At 48.0% G+C, this 10,063-nt stretch overlaps 1 long non-coding RNA gene across 1 annotated transcript; it reads left to right on the top strand.

The window, feature by feature from the left end:
* The first annotated feature begins 982 nt into the window (after positions 1-982).
* Positions 983-9,186, top strand: LOC139669397 (uncharacterized). The gene is made up of 3 exons (XR_011697254.1): positions 983-1,262; positions 5,737-5,943; positions 8,759-9,186. It is a non-coding gene; the product is annotated as an uncharacterized lncRNA (long non-coding RNA).
* The last annotated feature ends 877 nt before the right edge of the window (positions 9,187-10,063 follow it).

Below are 10,063 nucleotides of genomic sequence, written 5' to 3'. Positions count from 1 at the left end.
GGCCGTGCCCAGGGATGCTGGGTGCTGTCACCACAAGCGGGCAACTGCCCGGAGACCACCCAGAGGGATGGGAAATGGCTCCAGCAGCCAAGGACAGGAAGTCACTGACAAATTACTTGTGATCTTGCTGTGACTCACTACAGAAACTTCCCTACCTTAGCTCGTCTTTTCGAGACATCTTTACTGGTGACTGATTCGTGGTGGTTTGTTGTTTTTTTTTTTAAACAAGCTTAGAAAGCCACCCAAACACATGAGCACTGAATAATTACCATACATGTTTAGCACCTAAATAATAAAAGTGCCTGCGCTGCACTTTCCTGGTCCGGAGTGCTGTAGACTCCGAGTAATCACTTCTAACCTCGTGCTGCAGATGTTTGTGTTGCTTTCCCAGGCCTGCCGACAAGAAAGCCGAGGCGGAGGGTGAGCCTGACGTCCTGGAAAAGCCGCAGAGTCAGACCGAGAGAGCACGGGTGTGGCGGAGCTTTTCATCTCTCCCGGCTGCACACAGACAGCCTTTCCACAAAAGGCAGAGCCGGGATTCGTCTGTGTGTCTCTTCCTGCTGCCCCTTTGAGCACCGTTCTGCACTCAAACATGCCCGTGGACTAAATACCTCGAAGCTTGCCCATTCCAGCATACGTCCATTACCTTTTGCCTTCTTCAAACCTGCATGCGGCTTATGCTGAGCTGAACCCAAAGCACCAGTGCGGGGAAAAATGATGGTGGAAATGCAAGGAAAGAAGGCAGCCAAAGCGGCTCTGACAGCTTTTATCTATCCTCCTAAAGGTGGCACGAACATTCACGGCTTGGAGGAAGGACATGCAGCCACATCTCTCGCTCACAGCAGTTCGGACAGGGGGTAGGAGGGGACCCATCGCCCGGGGAACAAGCCACTTTCCCAGATGCGCTGTGTCGGAGAGTCGGTGGTGCAGCCTGGCACACCGCGCTGCCGGTTGGGATGCTCTCCATGCCAGGCCCTGGAGCTGTTGGAGATCTTCGATGCTCCCCTCCCACAGCCACCTTCCGGCTCCCCAGAACAGGTGGCACAGGTTCTCCTCCGGCAGTGCCCGGGAAGCGGGTGGAGGCACGGCTGGGAAACGGGGAGGTGCAGAGCAGGGCGGGGGAACCGAGTGTCCAGGACAGAGAGGAAACTGAAATCCCACACAGGGAACCCTACCTTCACTTGGAAGGCTGTTTGTAGGGCTGTTTTAAAAGATTTTTCCAGTGGACTGAGGAGGAAGAAGATAACATTATACATGCTCAGGTACAGCACACATTGCTTTCAGGTATGTTCATGGGGCATTTGAGGACAGCTTGATCCACGTAAGATGCAAAATATAGTCCAAGATAAGACTGAAAATTTGGAACAAAACTGAAGCACCTTATGTTGTTACAACCAGATAAACAGGCTGTTCATCTTTCAAAGATAAGCAGTTTTACTGTAGACCTTTCTATGTCTTATCCTCATATTTAGTACTTCAGATGAAGTGTTCTCTTAAGGGAATGCAACCCCTCCGTGTCCATGTTGCTGGGGCAAGCTGCTCCAGGTCCAGCTGAGGAATGAAACATCCTCCTTGAAAGAAGTTATCCATAATCAGTGAAAAGACTGTCAAAATTGTATGGAGAGTCTTTTAATTAAAAAACCCTGAAAACAGACTGAACCCCAACCTGGTTATGTTAGTCCTGTGATGAGGAATTCAGCCTACTCTTGCTTTATTCTACCTGCAGCTCTCCTTTTTCAATGGTTGAGAATGGAGACACATATTCAATGCTTGCCCTGGTTCCAGAACTGTATTCAGTGCAAAATGTAAAAACACTTCAGTTAATTACTTTAGCTGTGCCCTTCTTCAGCCTGCAGCCTTTAAGCATTCACTCCTCAGTGAAGTACCAGCATTTAGCCCCTGACTTTCCTCTGGAGGCAGCTCCTCAGGGCGTCAGAGCTTTGCACAGTCAGATGTTGGAAAAACCCCTGCTTTTCAGGGAGCCTCTTACAAGCTGTTGGAGCTTTGTGAGCCTATTTTGTTCAAGAAAAGATATTTTAGATCCATAATAAGGAGTTTATTCTAGGTCTTTTTCTATTTTGTATGCAATATTTTAGTTATGGCTCTACCCTTGCCAACACCATGGGCTGCTAATTTGCTGTTGTTCCTGCTAATGAAGTAAACAGCTCTGCATTCCAGCTCATGATAATAACACAGCTATATTCCTAGTTGGCCTTGGCCAAGACAAGCTATTAAAAGGAGTTTTGTTTTGTCATGTTTCATTTTCTGAAACACCTTTAGGAGGCGTGGGCCTGGTGGAAAGACACTGAACAGGCAGGAAAAACATCTGAGACAAACCTGTCACTCCAGGTTCTGATGGGACAAAAGCAGTAACGTTCTTTGTCTCCTAGTGCTGTGCAAACGTGTGTGTGAGAAAAGGCTAATTTTCTGTTGTGTTTGAAGTACAGCACCCTTGTTTTTGCCACTGGTAACTCACGGTGAAATGCCTGTGCAGACTGTCCTCTGGCTTCTACTGCAGGGAGGCGGGCAGTGGAAAACATGGCACAGGGCTTCGTCAAGTGCTTCTCTGTTACTGGAGTAATTTTGCTCAGTAGCTGTTCTGACAGGGGGAAAGAAGGTTATTTGATATGACTTGAACTCTGCAGACTGATACAACCATTAGAAATCTTTGACTGCGTTATAAATAACTTGCAGTGCTTGCACAGCTTTGTGCAGGCACCTCTCTGAGGTTCTTACCTTGGCAGCTGCTGTCAGTGGCCCTGCCTGACGTGGAGGCACCCATGACGGCAGCCACTAGCGGGATGGTGGGATGCAGGGATCATCCTCGCGCTCACTGTGAGGCGCTGCTGCCTCCTGCTCTGCTGGGGATGAGGGAGGCTCGAGCCTGCTCCGCTCCCCACACCCACCACATGGCTCCTTGGCACAGGCCCACTGCTTTAGCTGTGTAGGGGTTGCATGCATGCCTGGATCCCACAGGACCTTGGTATGGATCCGGCATCACTCACTGCCCGAGAAAACCTGTTTTGGAAGGGACCAGCACGTTTCAGAGCAGGCAGGAAAAAAGCCTTCTCCTCAGGAAAATAAGCCTCTGAGCGGCTGCCAATTAGCTGCTGCAACAGCTCATGATGTCAGTAGTGTTTGAAAGCCAGAGATTTATGATCCAGAGTCATATAAACTCTATGGGAAATCAAATCTGTGTTGAAAAAAAAAACCTGTAATAAAAAGATTCAACACCGGAAGTCTGAAAAACTGTTAATTTTACTTAGAATAATTACGGTATTTACATCTAGGTAGCACTGACAGTTCAAGGCTTTGATATACTCTAATGTGATTTATGTGCAGCAGAGAGGAGCTGGGCTGAGCTCATCATCCTCACTCCAGGAACATCTGCTCTGTGCAAAGCTCTAACGAGTGTGCGCTACCCCAAGAGGTGTGACTGTCTTGTCAGAAGCACAACATCTGTGGGCTGCTGCTCAGAGGTGACCAGAGATTATCAAACACTAACAAAGATACTGCACTTACAGACAATTCAAAGAGTTGGACAATGAGCCCAAGGGAAAAAGCCTGAAAACGTGTACTGATCCCAGTAGAGACAACTGGGAAAGGAGAAAGTAAATGAGGCTGCCTCATCTTACAAGAACTGCTCTTGGTGCTTCAGTACATGGTTGATCAACAGCGGCCTCCACTCCAGGGATACTGCCTTCACCCACAACTCCACTCTGCCAATGCAACCTACAGCATCAAGTGAGGAAAGAGCCACAAGGCACGCAACAGCTGGGGCTGTAAGTGATTTTTGGCACAAATGCTGCAGCTGCTTGTGATTTGGAGGATTTGCTGTGTCCCTTTCCCATGGATGCCACTCTGCCCCTCCAAGGGCTCCAGCTGTAAGCAGGATGAGCCATGTCAGTGGGGTGGTAGAGGTGGTCACAACCCAGGACAGAAATGTTGCATGAGCACAGTGGTTGCAGAAACAGTAAAAACAATTTTTGAGAGAGATGTCATATGTAAAATGGGAACGGAATAAGGATGGGCTCTGTTTCTCCATCAATAGAAGGAGCATCTCTGGTGCCAGTCTGAGGTTTTAAGGGTACCTGAACCAAAAAAAGGAGACTGTGTTTTGGGTTTATAAACAGCTGGTGACCGTTTGAAAAGAGACTGATGCTCGTGGGCGACTCCAGGAGGCACAGCAGCAAAGATTGGGAAATACATAAAAATCTCCTGAAGCAAGTCTAGCATAGGCCTTTCTGAATTTTATCCTCCTGGAAGGTGTGTCCAACAGACTTATTTGGATTGACATTTACCTCAACCCTCTCAAAAAGATCCCACATGGGTCAAATGAAATCTGTTCTAAAGTGACTGAAATAGGTTGGGGTATCTCATTCTGTCTCCTACCTGGGAGCAACACCTCTTTTCCACCTTACCACCCCACTGGAAAGGTACACAGTGGCACCAAGAGACCCAAAATATCTTCTGGGGAGGACAAGTTTGTATTGCTCCTCAGACAAGTCCCTTTAGGGAGCAGTTTATCTTGCTGGAAGGTTTCTGGGATGATCCTCACAGAGCTGTTGTCTTTCTTTGTAGACTTTCTTCTCTGGTCAGTGATTTACTAGTATTTAAATTTTTTGTCTCCACTTAGCTAAGCAGGGAGATGGATGGCCTCTCACTCTGCATGGTGTGGTAGGACACAAGAGCCTTGGCACCTGCAGCTGTCTCTCACTCCCAAAACTGAACATGAGTGAAAGGGGTTTGTGACAAGCATAATGACTTACACACTGAAACCATGTAAAACCAAACTCACGTTTCACAGAAAAGGCTGCACCTCTGGGATGAATTTTGGCAAATACACACCCTTCAAAAAATCCACAATACTGACATTTGGCAAGAGGTGGGACGGGGGAGTACACAAAACATCCAAGCCCATGGTTTTCATTAAAAAACCATAACACTTCATGACTAAAATATCAAAACGAATCCTTTCAATGGATCCAATACAACTGCGATGAAGAGACTACTCCAACAGCACACCACTTCTCTCAACAAGTGGAGATGAATGCCCTTTTTGATCTGCATTGAAAATTATGTCTTCTAGGACATGGCAGGGGAAGGAGAATGAAAAGGACACTAAGCAGGCTACATCTCAAGAGAAGAAAACCTCTTTTAATCCCCATCCCCAGCTCAGAAGCATCCACTTGAGATCCAGGACAGGAAGATAAAGAGGAGATGAGAGGAAGAACAGCACAACCAGAAGAACAGGACATGTTTTCAAAGGCACCACCAGTGTGCTGGCATCCAGGATCATTTGGCTGTGACAGCAGATCTACCCAAAACACCTACCTGATGCCCCATGGATGTAAAATCCTGATGCCTCAGGGTCCTACTGCTTTGCAGTCCCATCTTGAGTTTTGATACCTATCATGCTGGTACCTCTGGTACCTTTCCAGAGGAAACTGCTGTACCCTCTTCCTGGTTTATGTGCTGGAGCAGTGAGGCCAGGACTCACCTTTCATGCAAGGACCAAGAAATCAGGTGACTGAGCCATATTCACAGTCATATGGAAAGAAAAGGCAGCAAACAGGCAAACTCCAGGCTGCTGCAGTGGAGCAGGTAAATTTAGCGAGGCAGCTGGCAGTCGTGTATCCCCACACTCAGATGTGGCCTCTCCAGAATTAACTGGTGCTAACTGCCCACAGATTTTTAAATCACAACATCAAATGCCTTTTTTTTTCTGTTTTGCAGCCTGGAGCATTGCTGGCTATGGCAGGATGTGAAGACCTGGTGAGCTGCCTCTTCTGTATCTGATGGGGAGAGGCTGGAAAGTAGCTAAAAAAGGGGAAGACCAGACCAATGTCCTGTTGTTGTGATGGGGTCAAGTGGCAGAGACAAAACAGAACTTCCAGAACCTTGTAGCTTGACTTCTGAGATTGGATACAACCGTCAGCCCAGGTGAGCCCAAAATCATCCCACCAACTCCCTCCCTCAGGCTGTGTGGAAGGGCACCATTGGTACTTCAGGATCTTCATGGGAACCATATCAGAGGAGGGGAAATGAATGAGGAGAGCAGAGTGAGCAGCAGGGAGTGGGGAGAGGGTGATGGTGCAGTGAGGGGTGTGTGGAAGCTCTCTGTGGGCTGAGGTGCTCTGTGGTGAGCAGTAAAAGGCTTACTGCAAAGCCTGCTGCACTGGGGAACAACATGGAGCAATGTACGGAGTGTCTGGTGGGGGGAATGGTGTGTTTCCTCACAGCAGATTAAAGCCTGCAGTGGTATTAGTAGAGTGAGCTTGTGAGGAAAAGTAAAAGCAGACAAGGAGAGCTCGCTCTTCCTACAGGTCTTGTGGGGAGAACAGGGTCAGCAAAGCAGGGAGACAAAGGATGCTTCTCCACACCCATCCTCCTCCTTCCCTCCAGCCCCCAGGGAAACCTGCATTAGGAAAACACTCTCAGCAGTATCACCTCCTCCTCTCCAGCTGTGGCCTGGGGGTCTCCAGGCAATGATGACTTTCACCCAGGCTGGGTTGAGCAATATGGGGTGGCAGTGCCCACTGAGCCCAACCCAAGCCTCCTCAAACACCATGCAGGGGCTCATCCCTTCACTGAGTGGCCAAGCAGCTGCCACTGGGCAGAAGTGTGGGAGTTCATAGCGGGCCATGAGAGGACTGGGAGTGTGCTGGCCAAGCAACACCCCGCAGGCATCAGCTCCGCACTGTGCAAGTGCCTCTCTGCTGTCCCATGATGGCACCACATTCCGGCTGCCCAAGTACAGCGTGGGATCACTTCCATGCTGATGAGGGGAAGAACTTGTGTTCTTCCAAGGGGTAGTCCCCACACTCCAGAACATCTTCTTGCCTGCCTGATGATGGGAGCAAGCACAATCAGTGACTTGGTTTCTGCCTCTGCTCACCTCTTCTTTGACTTTTCTTCCTACCCATTCTTGGCTGGTCCTTTTTAGCTCAAGGAACGAAGCTCAATGCAGTCAGTCAGTGAGTGGTGTTGCTGCCATTCTCTGCTCTGATGCCGCTGGAGGAGGTAGTTTTCTGGTAACAGTGCAGATCTTCCCAGGTGGGTACTCCCCTCCTGGAAGCTCAGCTCTGCCTGTGAGAGCTTTTCTGCAGTTCACACACCACCAGTGCTGCTTGGCTCATCTCCACATTGGCTCTGATGAGTGTTTTGTGGCTCCAGACCACTTGGGGATGCCATTAGCCTCCTCATTAGCAGGTAGAGTGAGATGGCTGCTGGCCCCTTTGCTTGCTGCACACAGACAGCTCCCCCTCCAAAGTGTATTTTCTCATGTATGGGTGGGATTTCACCATTGCACCCAACCACACAGCAGTGAGAGCAGCTCCTGGGGCTCCCCTGCAAGGGGTATTCTCACAGGACCACCCAAACCAATTGCAAAGCTTTCTCATTCCAGCCCAAGCATCTGCATCTCCACATCTGATATTCACTCCCTATCTGAGGCAGGAGGGCATGATCCTGAAATTCACTCCACAGTTTGTCACTACAAGCCCAGCAAACTGGTTGAGGTTTCAGCCATTTCTCTCAGACATCAGACACTTTTCAACCAGCAGACTCCTGACAGCCTGACATTTTTTTAATGTATGGTCTGTGGTGCAATTTTGACAGGGAAATTCCCATCTGTCCCCTCCTACTTCCATGCAGCCCAGCATGCTGCACCATCTTGATGTCACATCATGCCAGTTCTGGCATTTTAACGCAAGACCACTGAGGGATTTGGCGCGTGAGACACAGCCAATGCCACGCAGCACCTGGAGCTCATTGTCTCCTTTGCAAAAGGCAGAGAAGGAAGCCACTGTCTGGTCATTTTGGCTGCTCTCTGCCAGGGCCTGCTCAGGGATGCAGCTTGCCTCGGCCAACAAACTTGCAGAAAGCAGAAATGTCAAAACTGCCTTCTGCTTCACAGCAGGTCTACCAGCGATTTGTTTTTCTCTAAGCCAGACAGCTGCAGAACACGCTGCTCTCTGCAGCTTTAACTGGCAGTTTCTCCTGATTTTATTTTTGGGTGCACAGTTCAGGTGCATTTGTCATTTACAGGATGGGCAAACGGCACTGACATGGTGTTTTCTCCCCTGTACATCCACGTTACCCCAAGGATGTGCCCTCTTCCTCCCCCAAAAGCTCTCCATATTTTGCAAAAAGGGAATGCTGTAGTCAAAAATTATTGTAGCTTGAGGTAAAAAGGCAGTGGGAATGAATGGGCTTTCTCCCTTCTGCCACCACGACATCTAGCAGAGATGGAGGCTGAACAGTAAAAGTCAGGACAGAACAATGCCAGCCTGAGCAAGCAACCATGTTCAGGGGAAACGGGGCACTTTGTGCCTTTGGATAAAAGAGATCCCTCATACCTTCATGCTGCACTGCCTGTACCACAGAGCTTCTCTCAGGTTGCTTGCTATGGAAGATGGGATTGCCAGCAGCCCTGTGCTGGAGCGGCTGCGGGTCACAGGAGGGGAAGAGGCAGCAGGGCCACTGCAGTGGGCAGCAGCCAAAAAAGGGTTTTCTTTCCTGGGCCTGTAAGCAATTGGTGCTTTACACTCTATATTTTTCCATCTGAGAAAACCAGGTTTGGGACAGGCATTACAAAAGCAATCTGAAATCAAATTTAACAGTCAGAGCTTTACGCACTGCAGCAGAGGTTCAGAGGATATGGGGAGGGGGGAAGGAATGCCTGTAGCCAGCCATTTAGAGGGATCCATTATAAAAAAAGGGCAATAAAGAGTATCAACCCCCCATCTTTTTGCAGGCACAGCCTCAAGCAAATGCACACAAAGCCACAAAGGAGGGGAAAATGCCTGCACTGATGTGTCTCCTCCCAGCCAAAAAATTATGCTCAGGGCAATATGCAGAGACTAAAGGGGAGTGAATTCAGAACGATGTAGCTGGACCCAAAACAAAGTTCTCAACGATATAAATTCCCCGATTGGTGAGCATCTGGGTTCCATGTCCTGAAAAATCAACACTGCAAACTAAATGGACAATCAAAACCAGAGACATCTGACATTTCACTCATTTGGACAGGACATTAAATGGTAGTTCAAATTTCAGGGAATGGCATTTAACCTAGATACTCTGCTGCCTGGATGAATATTTTGACCACTGTTGAGATCAACTGCCCCCTCCTCTTCTGTTCTGTTCCTGCCTCCATCACCAAAACTAACTGGCAAACTTGGGATGAGCTTCCTACCAAGAATTCTTGTAAATAAACTGTTTACCTATAAATTCTCCTGATTTTACTTGCTCCTCTTTTCTTCTTCAGAGTGAAAAACAGTGAACCATATCATTTCAGAGCACTGACACCAGCTGACAAAATAATCCTGACATTTACTTGCTGCAGATTAAAGAAAGCCCCAGCAATTACTGAAAAACCTGCAAGTTTTGGTTCTCTCAGTGACCATCTTTATCACCTATCACTACAGTACACTAATGTTTAACATCAGCTATCAAATTTCTCATCCTCAATAACTAGCAAAAAAGTGTTGATCCAAAGGTGGCAACATGAACAGCCAAGGTAAAAATCTACCACATCTACCATTGCTGACACAAAGGGATCCAGCATTTTGTAGCAGGAAGAACTTCTTGGACCTTGTTTGAGTTCCCAGCTCTGCTGAGGCTTTTGACATAAAGGCCAAAATTTGATGCTGTGAACAGGATACCAGGCCATTTGGCAGAGGAGACACCAAACAGGACATTATGCAGTTTTCAGAGGAACAATTTTTGACCAGTTTGACTTGAATTGGGAAAAATACCAGTAGAAAGCCAACCAAGAACTAGTTTGTGCACACACTGCTTACTTTTGGCTTTCCAGCCAATCTAGCACATGAATTTCCTGAGCTTATTTTCACTCCACACATGAAAGTGCTTTATGAATGCTGACAAAAAGTAACAGTGTGTTCCCCAAAGTTAAACATCTGGAACTGGGAAGTTAGAGAAAATTTCCTCTGCAGGGGAGCTGGTCTAGTCAAACCAAGGGCAGAAGCAAGAGAGTGGTTTCTAATGATGAGACAACCCCTAATTACACAGATCATCCTTTCAACTCAGCTGTAAGAAA

The sequence above is a fragment of the Pithys albifrons genome, chromosome 3, assembly GCF_047495875.1.
Source record: "Pithys albifrons albifrons isolate INPA30051 chromosome 3, PitAlb_v1, whole genome shotgun sequence".
Lineage (NCBI taxonomy): Eukaryota > Metazoa > Chordata > Aves > Passeriformes > Thamnophilidae > Pithys > Pithys albifrons.
The sequence above is the reverse complement of the archived record's forward strand: the minus strand, read 5'-3'. Positions and strand labels throughout refer to the sequence as shown.